Here is a 9,598-nt window from a genome sequence, read left to right on the forward strand (position 1 = left end):
GGTGAAAGAGCACACCAAGCACACCCAAGATTTGAGCAAAATGAAAGCAGATATGTACTACTAAGAGTAACTAATTCCCTGAAATCACGAAGCTTGCACGTGACCGAGGTAGGATTTGAACTTAGGTTTCCTGGGCCCAGAGCCCATGACCTTAATCACTGTGCTAATCAGGAGTCATTTGTGCAGCCATTTCTTCATTCTACAAATATATATTAAGTGTTTACTCTGTTAAGTGGATTAGAAAAATATATTTGGTTTTTTTTGTTTACATTATGCTTCCCTCTCTTACATGAGATAATTCATTTAACCTTCACAGTAAGTAATCTGTGAGGTAAAAAGCATTATGAACATATACGTAGCTAACGACAGAGCCACAAAATGGAGAATTAAAGAGAGAAACAGAAAATTCAACAGTAATACTTGGAGACTTTAATATGCCACTTTCAATAATGGATAGAATAACTAGACAGAAGATCAACAAGAAAATAAAAGACTTGAACAGCACTACGAATCAATGAGATGTAATGTACATCTATAGAACACGCCACCCAACAACAGCAGAAGACAATTTCTTCTCAAGTGCACATGAAACATTCTCCAAGATTTACTTATGTCGGGCCATTAAACAAACCTCAATACATTTAAAAGAATTTAAAACATACAAGGACTGTTCTCTAACAACAATATAATGAAATTAGAAATCAATAATAAAAGAAAATTTGGTAAATTCTCATATCTGTGGGAATTAAACAAGGCACTCCTAAATAAGCAATGGGTAGAAGAAATAATCACAAGGGAAATTAGAAAATAACCTGACATACATGAAAACAAAAACATGTATGAGATAGCAAAATTTGTAGAATAAAGGTAATGCTTTGACTGAAATGTGTAGCTGTCACTATCTTTTCACTATATTTAAAAAGAAGAGATGGTAACTAGACTTATTGTAGTGATCATTTAGCAGTGTATACAAGTATCAAATTATTGTTGTATACCTGAAACTAATCTAATGTTATATGCTAATTACAGTTCTGTTAAAAAACTTTTTAAAGAAAAAATATCTTATATCAATAACCTAACTTTCCACCTTAAGAAATTTAAAAATAAGTGCAAAATAAACCAAACGCAAGCAGAAGGGAGGAAATAATAAATATTGGAGTGGAAATTAATGAAATAGATAATGGGGAAAAAATAGAGACCATCGAAGAAACCAAAAGTTGGCTCTTTGAAAAGATCGACAAAATTGACAAACTATTACCCAGACTGTACTAGGAAAAAAAAGAGAGAAGACTCAAATCACTAATATCAGGAATGAAATAAGCATCTTCACTGCTGAGCTTTCAGAAATAAAAAGAGTAAATAGGAGAATACTATGAACAACTGTGTGACAACAAATTAGATAACCTAGATGAAATGGACAAATTACCAGGAAGACAAAAACTAACTCAAGAAGACATTAAAAATCTGATTATACCAGTAACAAGAGGTTGAATTAGTAATTAAAAGTAACTCCCCAAAATGAAAAGCCCATTCTCAAATAGCTTCACTGAATTCTACCAAATCTTTAAACAAGTTTTAGCACCAATCCTTTATAAACTCCTCCAAAAAATATATGAGGCCAATATTATTATGATACCAGAACCAGACAAAGACAACTAGAAAAGACAACAAGAAAACTAGTAGTAAGCCATATGCAGTGGCACGTGAAAAGGAATATGCAGTATGAGCCACTGGGATTTATCCCAGGAATGCGAAGTTGGTTTAACACATAAAAGTTAAGCAGTGTAATATACAATATTAATAGATTAAAGAAAAAAACTCACAAGATAATCTCAATAGATGCAGAAAAATCATTTAGCAAAAGGCAACACTTTTTACAAATAAAAACTCTCCACAAACTAGAAATATAAAGAGATTTCCTTAACCTGATAAAGGACATGTAAGAAACATTCACAGCTGATATCCCACTTAACGGTGAAACATTTGATGATTTCACCCTTAGATCAGAAATAAAACAAGGAAGTCCACTCTTGCCACTTCTACTTAACATTGCACTAGAGGTTCTAACCAGCACAATGAGGCCAGACATCCACGTTGAAATGGAGAAAGTAAACCTATCTCTATTCACAGATTCCATAATCTGGTATATTAAAAATCTTAAAGAATCCACAATAAAATGAGCAAAATTAATACTAAACTAATCTAGTTAGGAGGATACAAGGTTGCAAAAATCAATTGTATATCTACACTCTAGCAATGAACGATCTAAAAAATGAAAAACAATTCCATATACAACTTAAAAAATAAAATACTTAGGAATTAATTTAACAAAAGAAGTTCAATACTTGGACACTTAAAATTACAAAATATCACTGAAAGAAATTAACGAAAATCTAAATAAATGGAAATACATCTCATTTTCGCATTTTACTTCCTAAACTGATCACAGAGTCAAATAATTCCCACAAAAATTGCAGTTGTACTACGGCCACGCCACCCTGAAAGCGCCCAATCTTGTCTGATCTCGGAAGCTAAGCAGGGTCGGGCCTGGTTAGTATTTGGACAAGAGACCACTTAGGAATACTGGGTGCTGTAGGTGTTAAAAAAAATAATTGCAGTTGCCTAGTTTTTTTTTTTTTTACAGTATTTGATAAGTTATCCTAACAGTCACATGAAAATGCAATGAACCCTGAAGAGTCAAAACTACCTTGAAAAAGAACAAAGTTGGAGCATTCATAAAATATTTTTTCAAAAGAAAAAATAAATAAATCGGTATTCATAAAAATTTTTTAAAATTTGGCTGCAGATAATATCATCAATAAAGCTCTTGTCAAAAATGGATAAAGCATTTGCAAGTCATTTATCTGATAAGAGACTTATATCCAGAATTTATAAAGAACTCTTGCAAATAAACATAAAAAAGACAAATAACTCAATTTAAAAATAGACAAAGAATTTGAACAGATGTTTCTTCACAGAAGTTATACGAACAGCTAACAAGCACAGGAAAAGATGTTCAACATCATTAGTACTTAGAAAAATGCTAATCAATGCTGTGATGAGAGTCTCTTTCACATCTAGCAGGGTGGCTTTTATGAAAAAGAAGGATAATAACAAGTGTTTCCGAGGATGTGGAGAAACTGGAACCCTCGTAAATGGTGGAGATGTATAATGCTGTGCCTGCTTTGGAAAATGATTTTGCTATTCTTCAAAATGTTCAACATAGAGTTACTATATGACCCAGAAATTCCACAACTAGGTATATACCCAAGAGAACTGAAAGCTATGTCTAAATAAAAATGCGTACATCAGTGTTCACAGCAGCATTTTTTCATAATAACGAAAAAATAGAAAGAACCCAAATGTCTACCATCTGTATAAATGGATACATAAAATATGATATGCCCATACAATGAAGTATTATTTGGCCATAAAAAGGAATTGCGTAGTGATACATGTTATAACATGGATAAACACTAAGAGAAGCCAGACGCAAAAGACCAACTATTGTGTGATTGCATTTATATGAAATATACAGAATAGGTACATCTATAAAGTAAAAAAAAAAAAAAATAGGTTAGTGATTACCTAAGGCTGGTGGGAGGGAGAGATGCTAATAGATTCTTTGGGAGATGATGAAATGTTCTGAAATTGGTAGTAGCGACAGACACAACACTGCAAATATACTAAACATCGTGAATTGGACACTTTTCAAGGGTGAACATTATGGCATGTAGTTTATATGTGAATAAATTTGTTTTTTTAATGCGTACTCTGTATTAAATTATCGGATGCTGATGTCGGCCTATAACACTAGTCTCTCATTCACTCCCCTTTGAGTTAGTTGTGAACCCTGTTACATATTGTACACACAATACACCCTGACAATGTCCCTTTCACTCAGTTACACATCATTGTGTACTTCCCACATATGCAACCACAAGAGGATAAAGAATACCACAGGAGTGGGAGATGCGAGAAGTGGAAGGACGGAACATTCACACAACAGAACTCGGGTAAGAGGCAGGGAGGTGTTGTGAATGTCTTAAGTAGGGAAAAGGCAATGGCTGCAAGATAAGAAAAATGACAGGTAGTTGAAACTGCTTTGGAAATGGAGAAAAGCTAGGATGTAAGGAGTAAAATCATTAAGGATAGTAAGTCTGGTGTCTTTTTTGGGTGGTTAGAAAAAGAATCAACAGGAAATCAAACTTTAAGAAAATAACAATATGCAGTAACTCAAACTTTTTTTGTAAATCATAAAGAATCACAGAAAAAATGTAATCAGAAATTATTTTGAAGTTAAAAAACTTCAGTGAAAAGCAAGACTGTCATCAAAGGATTTCTGGGTAGAGATTAGGACAGGGTTTAGGGAAAAGTACACATGCAAGAAATAATTACCTTAAGCCAGCTGTGTTCTGTTACTTCAGCTTCTTTCATTTCCTGTCTGATAAAATGTGTGTGTTAAGTTGTGTGTATTAACATTATTGTAACAAATGAGCAATTTACTATCTCTGAAAGAAGCCAACAGCCTCAAATGTACTTATGGAAGTGTATTTACAATAACAAATGCCTGTGTTAATTCCTTTTCAAAAGGAGTACAATAGCGTCCTTCTTGAGGCAGCACCTTTTGATAAAGTGAATGAAGTGCTCATCACGTCATTTATTTTTTGTCCCTCTGATGTACCAGCAAGTATGTGCTTCTTTCAATTAATATTCTATTACTTACACAAAACTATTTGCCAATAGATGTGATTTGGAGGGCAGTAAAATTAGATGAAATAATGGGTGCAAAATTTCGACAAAGTTTAAGATAAAAACACTATTTATAATATCTTTCTATTCAGCTCTATCTGATCCAAGTCTACAAATAATAAACAAACACTACGTATCCTACATTGCCCTCATTTTCACATAACTTAAAATCTTACATAGAAGAAAAACTTACAAGATGATTAAAAGAACAAGATAAAGGGTGTATCAGCATATGCCATAACGACAGGATGTAAAAATTCACGAAGTTCCTCCCTAAGAACAGCTGCTGAATTCAATTGTGCAGTGTATGTCTACACCACACTAAAGGGGGCACTGTCCGTGTAATAGATGTGGTAGTTTTGGAATTTATCACAATTTGTTGGGAAGATAGAAGAAAAGTGTCTTAAGAAAAGAGGGGACATAACTAGCACAGAGAAGCCACCAGGGCTAGAGGCAGCCTGAGTAAGTCATTTGGTACAGGCAAGATGATGAGTTCCTTGAGAACAGAGCTTTTCTCTTATTCATCTTTATGCAAACAGGTTGATTGAAGTCTTAACTCACTAAATTATAAATGTGAAAAATATTTATTTATTTTTTCCAATGATGCTTCAACCATTCTATGTCGAATCTTCTTTGCCTGACCCTTAAAAACATCAGGGGAAGATTGTATCTTGTTCCAGTCCCTTTTAGTGATTAATCCTTAGCCCGCTCTGGTTCAAGACTTAATGTCATATCGGATTCGAATCACTTCTTCCCTCCCACAGCACCATCTACACCTGGCCTCTCAAGATTGCTTCATATTTCTTCTAGTTCTACTCCTTCACTGGAAGTTGGAAGCGGGCCAGGACTGACAAGGAAGGTGGCATTTCTCATAAAACGGGATTCCTTTTTAAAGATCTAAATTCATAGAAAGACATCCCATGTGCTTGGGTCTGAAGATTTAATACCGTTAAGACGGCAGTATCCTCAAATTGATCTATAGATTCAATGTAATTGGTGTCAGAATTCCAGCTGCCTTTTTGTTGCAGAAACTGGTAAGCTGATCCTAAAATTCACATGGAAATACAAGGGATTCATGATAACTAACTATCTCGCAAAAGAAGAACAGAGTTGGAGAACTCACACTTTCTGATTTCCAAACTTCCTATAAATATACAGCTATCGAGAGAGTGGGTACGCCAACAAGATAGATATATAGATCAATCAAATAGAATTGAAAGTCTAGAAATAAACCATTACATTTAGAGTCAATTGATGAGAATTCCAAGATAATATAATGGAAAAAGAATAGTGTTTTTCAATAAATGGTGCTCAGACAACTGGATAATCATAAGTAAAAGAACAAAGTTGGACCCCTACCTAACACCACATATAAAAATTAACAAAATGAATCATGGATTTAAATGTAATCATTTTGGGATGAAAATATTCTAAAAGTAGATAATGATGGCGATTATACAACTGCACTAATACACTAAAAACCATTGTACACTTCACTGTAAACGGGTGGATTTTATAGTTTGTGAATTATCTCTCAATAAAACTATTCAAAAAAGATTTAAATGAGTTATTAGAAAAAATATAGTTGGATATTATATGATCTATAGTCAAAGGCCTTTCTAAGCATATTATCAAGGTAAAAATATAACAAAAATGATTTATATACTTGATTATAAATTATTTTTATAATTTAAATATAAAAAATAACATTAAGAAATTTTATAATATATACCATAGTGTTAATAATATCTTTAACATATAGACTAGTTAAAATCAGTATGAAAATTATCAACACTCTTACAGAGAAATAGGTAAAGAATATGAACAATTTATAAGAAATAGAACTGGCCAATAAACATTTTAAAATATTCATATTCATTGATGGTAAAAAAAAAAATTACTAATTAAAGCACAATGAAATGTCTCCTCTCATCCATGAGATTGGTGAAGACTCAAAAGAAGTATACCTATGGCTGGTGAATACATAGGAAAATAGGATTCTTGTATACTTCCAGTGGGAGTGTAACATAGAATAACTGTGCTGAAGGCAATTTGGCAATATGAATCAAATGTTTAAAAATATGTAAATACTTCATCTGAGCAATTTCTTTTCTAGAATTATATTGCAAGAAATAACGCAAGAGATACTCAAAAGATTATGTACAGGGTTATACATGCTTGTGGAAAATCAGAAACAAACTGAGTGACTGACAATAGATTAGATCTAGCCATTAAAATTGTTTGGAGGGATATGAGAGTGGACATTGCTGGTTACTTAGCCAACATGTGTTCTCTCCTGCTTCATTACTAGAATCCCACTAAATCCCAGAACTCAAGAAAGGCTGATGCCCTCTCCCCTCAGACAGAAGATGGCTGACCAGGTAAGTAGTTGACGGATAAGCATGACACTTTATATAGGTCAAAGAGATACAAAGAACAGTTTGCTGGGGCTTTTGAGCAGTTTCTAGAAATAACACCTGTTTTCTCTGGCTTCTGTCACACTTGGATATGAGGCCCAGACCCTTCGCATCCATTTCCGATGGATCTAAAGGTGAAGCTGACGTCAAAGACGGTCAGATAAAAGGAAATTACAGGGAAATGGAGCCACAGCCACCAGATTTAGCCAGCCCTAAAGCCCCTCTTCTTCTGGATTGAAGCCATAAACCTATAACTTTCATTATTATTTCTGGATCTAGAGGGGTTTTCTGGGCTTTACCACCATAGGCACAGTGATCACATACTCTGTAATGCTCTATTTAAATTAGAAAGGTTTCTAATAATCATTTTCTTTTTACGTTTATACACAATAAAATCAGAATGTTTTTGTAAACAAAACTTTAGAATACTCTCTTCATCCAAAAAATAAATGAATCTTTCCATTCTAAGAATGATTGGATGCAACTGACAGAAGTCTGATAATAATTACTACAAGTTCCTTCTCCAGTTCTGCTCTTCTCCAAGGAGCTCCACTGACTTTCTGCAACTTCCGGTCGGTCAGTTGGTCAGCCGGCCAGCTGTCTGTCTGTCTGTCTGCCTGTCTGTGTCATCAGGACAAAGATGCCCAGAAACTAAATCTGGGAACAGCAATGATCCCAAAAGTCCATAAGACTAAAGAGGTCGAGGGAGATAATAACATAAATTATGCATTTCCCAAATTCTGTCCATAAAGCGGGGGCTTCAATTTCCATTGGCCCGTGTTGGATCCCCAACGGAAGCTGTGTTGTAGGAGGATGCAGGAGATGTCATTGGTCTGGCGCTTCCTTCCATTTCCCTCTCCTATCTGCCCCGCTCAGTTTCCTTTATTAGGAATTACTTCTCAATCCCTGCATAAGGTCCTGAGGGGCTGTCACTGAAGGTGTAACCCCTCTGCCCAGCGGAAGGGAAGGTATTTTCATTGTTCCCTTCTTGGAAGTTATCTCGAGCTGAGGAATAAAGAGACAGAAAACCGGTTTAATTCCATCTTGCTACGAGATGGCTACTGAGGATCTGTCCTCCTTTATTCCGACCCCAGTATCCAGCCTCCCATCCATTCTACCAGCCCCGGTATCCTTCAGGTCCATTTCTTCTCACTTAAGATGGCCCAAGGCAGTTACCGTGGTTACAGCCAAAGAACCGAACTGGTAAGAGTGTCAGTGCCTCACACACTCCATCTTTGAAAGCAGTTGTTTTTATTAATCGTGTGAGAAAGTTCAAAGATATCAACAAATTACACAGCTCTTAGATCTTTCCCGTAAGGTGTGTATTCAATCAGGACAATCTGATGTTTCTTACTTGGGTTATAAATAAGTATTTCGTATTTCCATTTTGAGTTTTCTTCTTCCTCTTTTGCCTACTAGTCCCCCTTCCATCTAGATAAAACCCACCACAACTGAGCATGCTATTTAAACGGTCCTTAGAAATAATATAAAATAATTATAATAGTGTAAGTTATATTGGAAACATTACCTTTAAAATTTGCCTCTGTAGAGAACATGAACAATCAAGATTAATATATCTTAAATTAAGGTGTACTTTTAAAGCCCAGGGAATGGATAAATCATCAAGGCATAAGAAGAGTCATAAGCTACTCAAATTAAATTAGCCATTTAAAACTATTCAGATACAGACATGAGCTGCATAACGACATTTCGTCAGCAACAGAGGTCTCATAAGATTATCATGGCGCTGAAAAATTACTATTTTAACATTGTAAAACAACAGCTGTTTTAACATTGTAAAACAACACATTACTTATGTGTCTTTGGTGATGCTGGTGTAAACAAACCTACTGGGCTGCCAGTCATATAAAAGTATAACATATACAATTATGTACAGTACATAATACTTGATAGTGATAATAAATGACTATTACTGGTTTATATATTTACTATACGTTTTTTTTTTAGGCGAGGCAACCCTTGGTTGACCTCATAGATTGCAAGGACCTTGTCAGTTTACAATCTCTTATTTTTTTTTTTTTTTACGCCTACAGCACTTGGTCTTCCTAGGTGGTCTCCTATTCAAGTACTACTCAGTCCCGACCCTACTTAGCTTCCAAGATTAGACGAGATCAGGCTTGTTCAGGGTGGCATGGCCGTAGACTTTACTATACTTTTTATCATTATTTTTGAGTGTACTCTATTTATGTTTTGTGGGCTGCAGCCTCATACATCTTGTGTTCACCATGTCTCTTGATTGCATCATTTTCTCTTGTGCTTGATTTAATCTAGTGTTGTTTTGTTCAGCATGGTCCTTGGTCATATAAAACCCACTTCTAATGTTGCCACTAAGAGGCCACGTCAAATGACTAACCTGGAAACAAAATTAAAACTGATTAAGGACTACAAAGATGGAAAATCAGTGATGG

The 9,598-nt window shown here is 34.7% G+C and overlaps 2 pseudogenes; one reads left to right on the forward strand and one right to left on the reverse strand.

Moving 5' to 3' along the window:
- Positions 1-2,480: 2,480 nt before the first annotated feature.
- LOC112482066 lies at positions 2,481-2,599 on the forward strand (annotated as a pseudogene).
- Positions 2,600-9,214: 6,615 nt separating this feature from the next.
- Positions 9,215-9,333, reverse strand: LOC112482065 (annotated as a pseudogene).
- Between the last annotated feature and the right edge of the window lie 265 nt (positions 9,334-9,598).

The sequence above is a fragment of the Pteropus alecto genome, unplaced genomic scaffold (genome assembly GCF_000325575.1).
Source record: "Pteropus alecto unplaced genomic scaffold, ASM32557v1 scaffold156, whole genome shotgun sequence".
NCBI classification, from domain to species: Eukaryota; Metazoa; Chordata; class Mammalia; order Chiroptera; family Pteropodidae; genus Pteropus; species Pteropus alecto.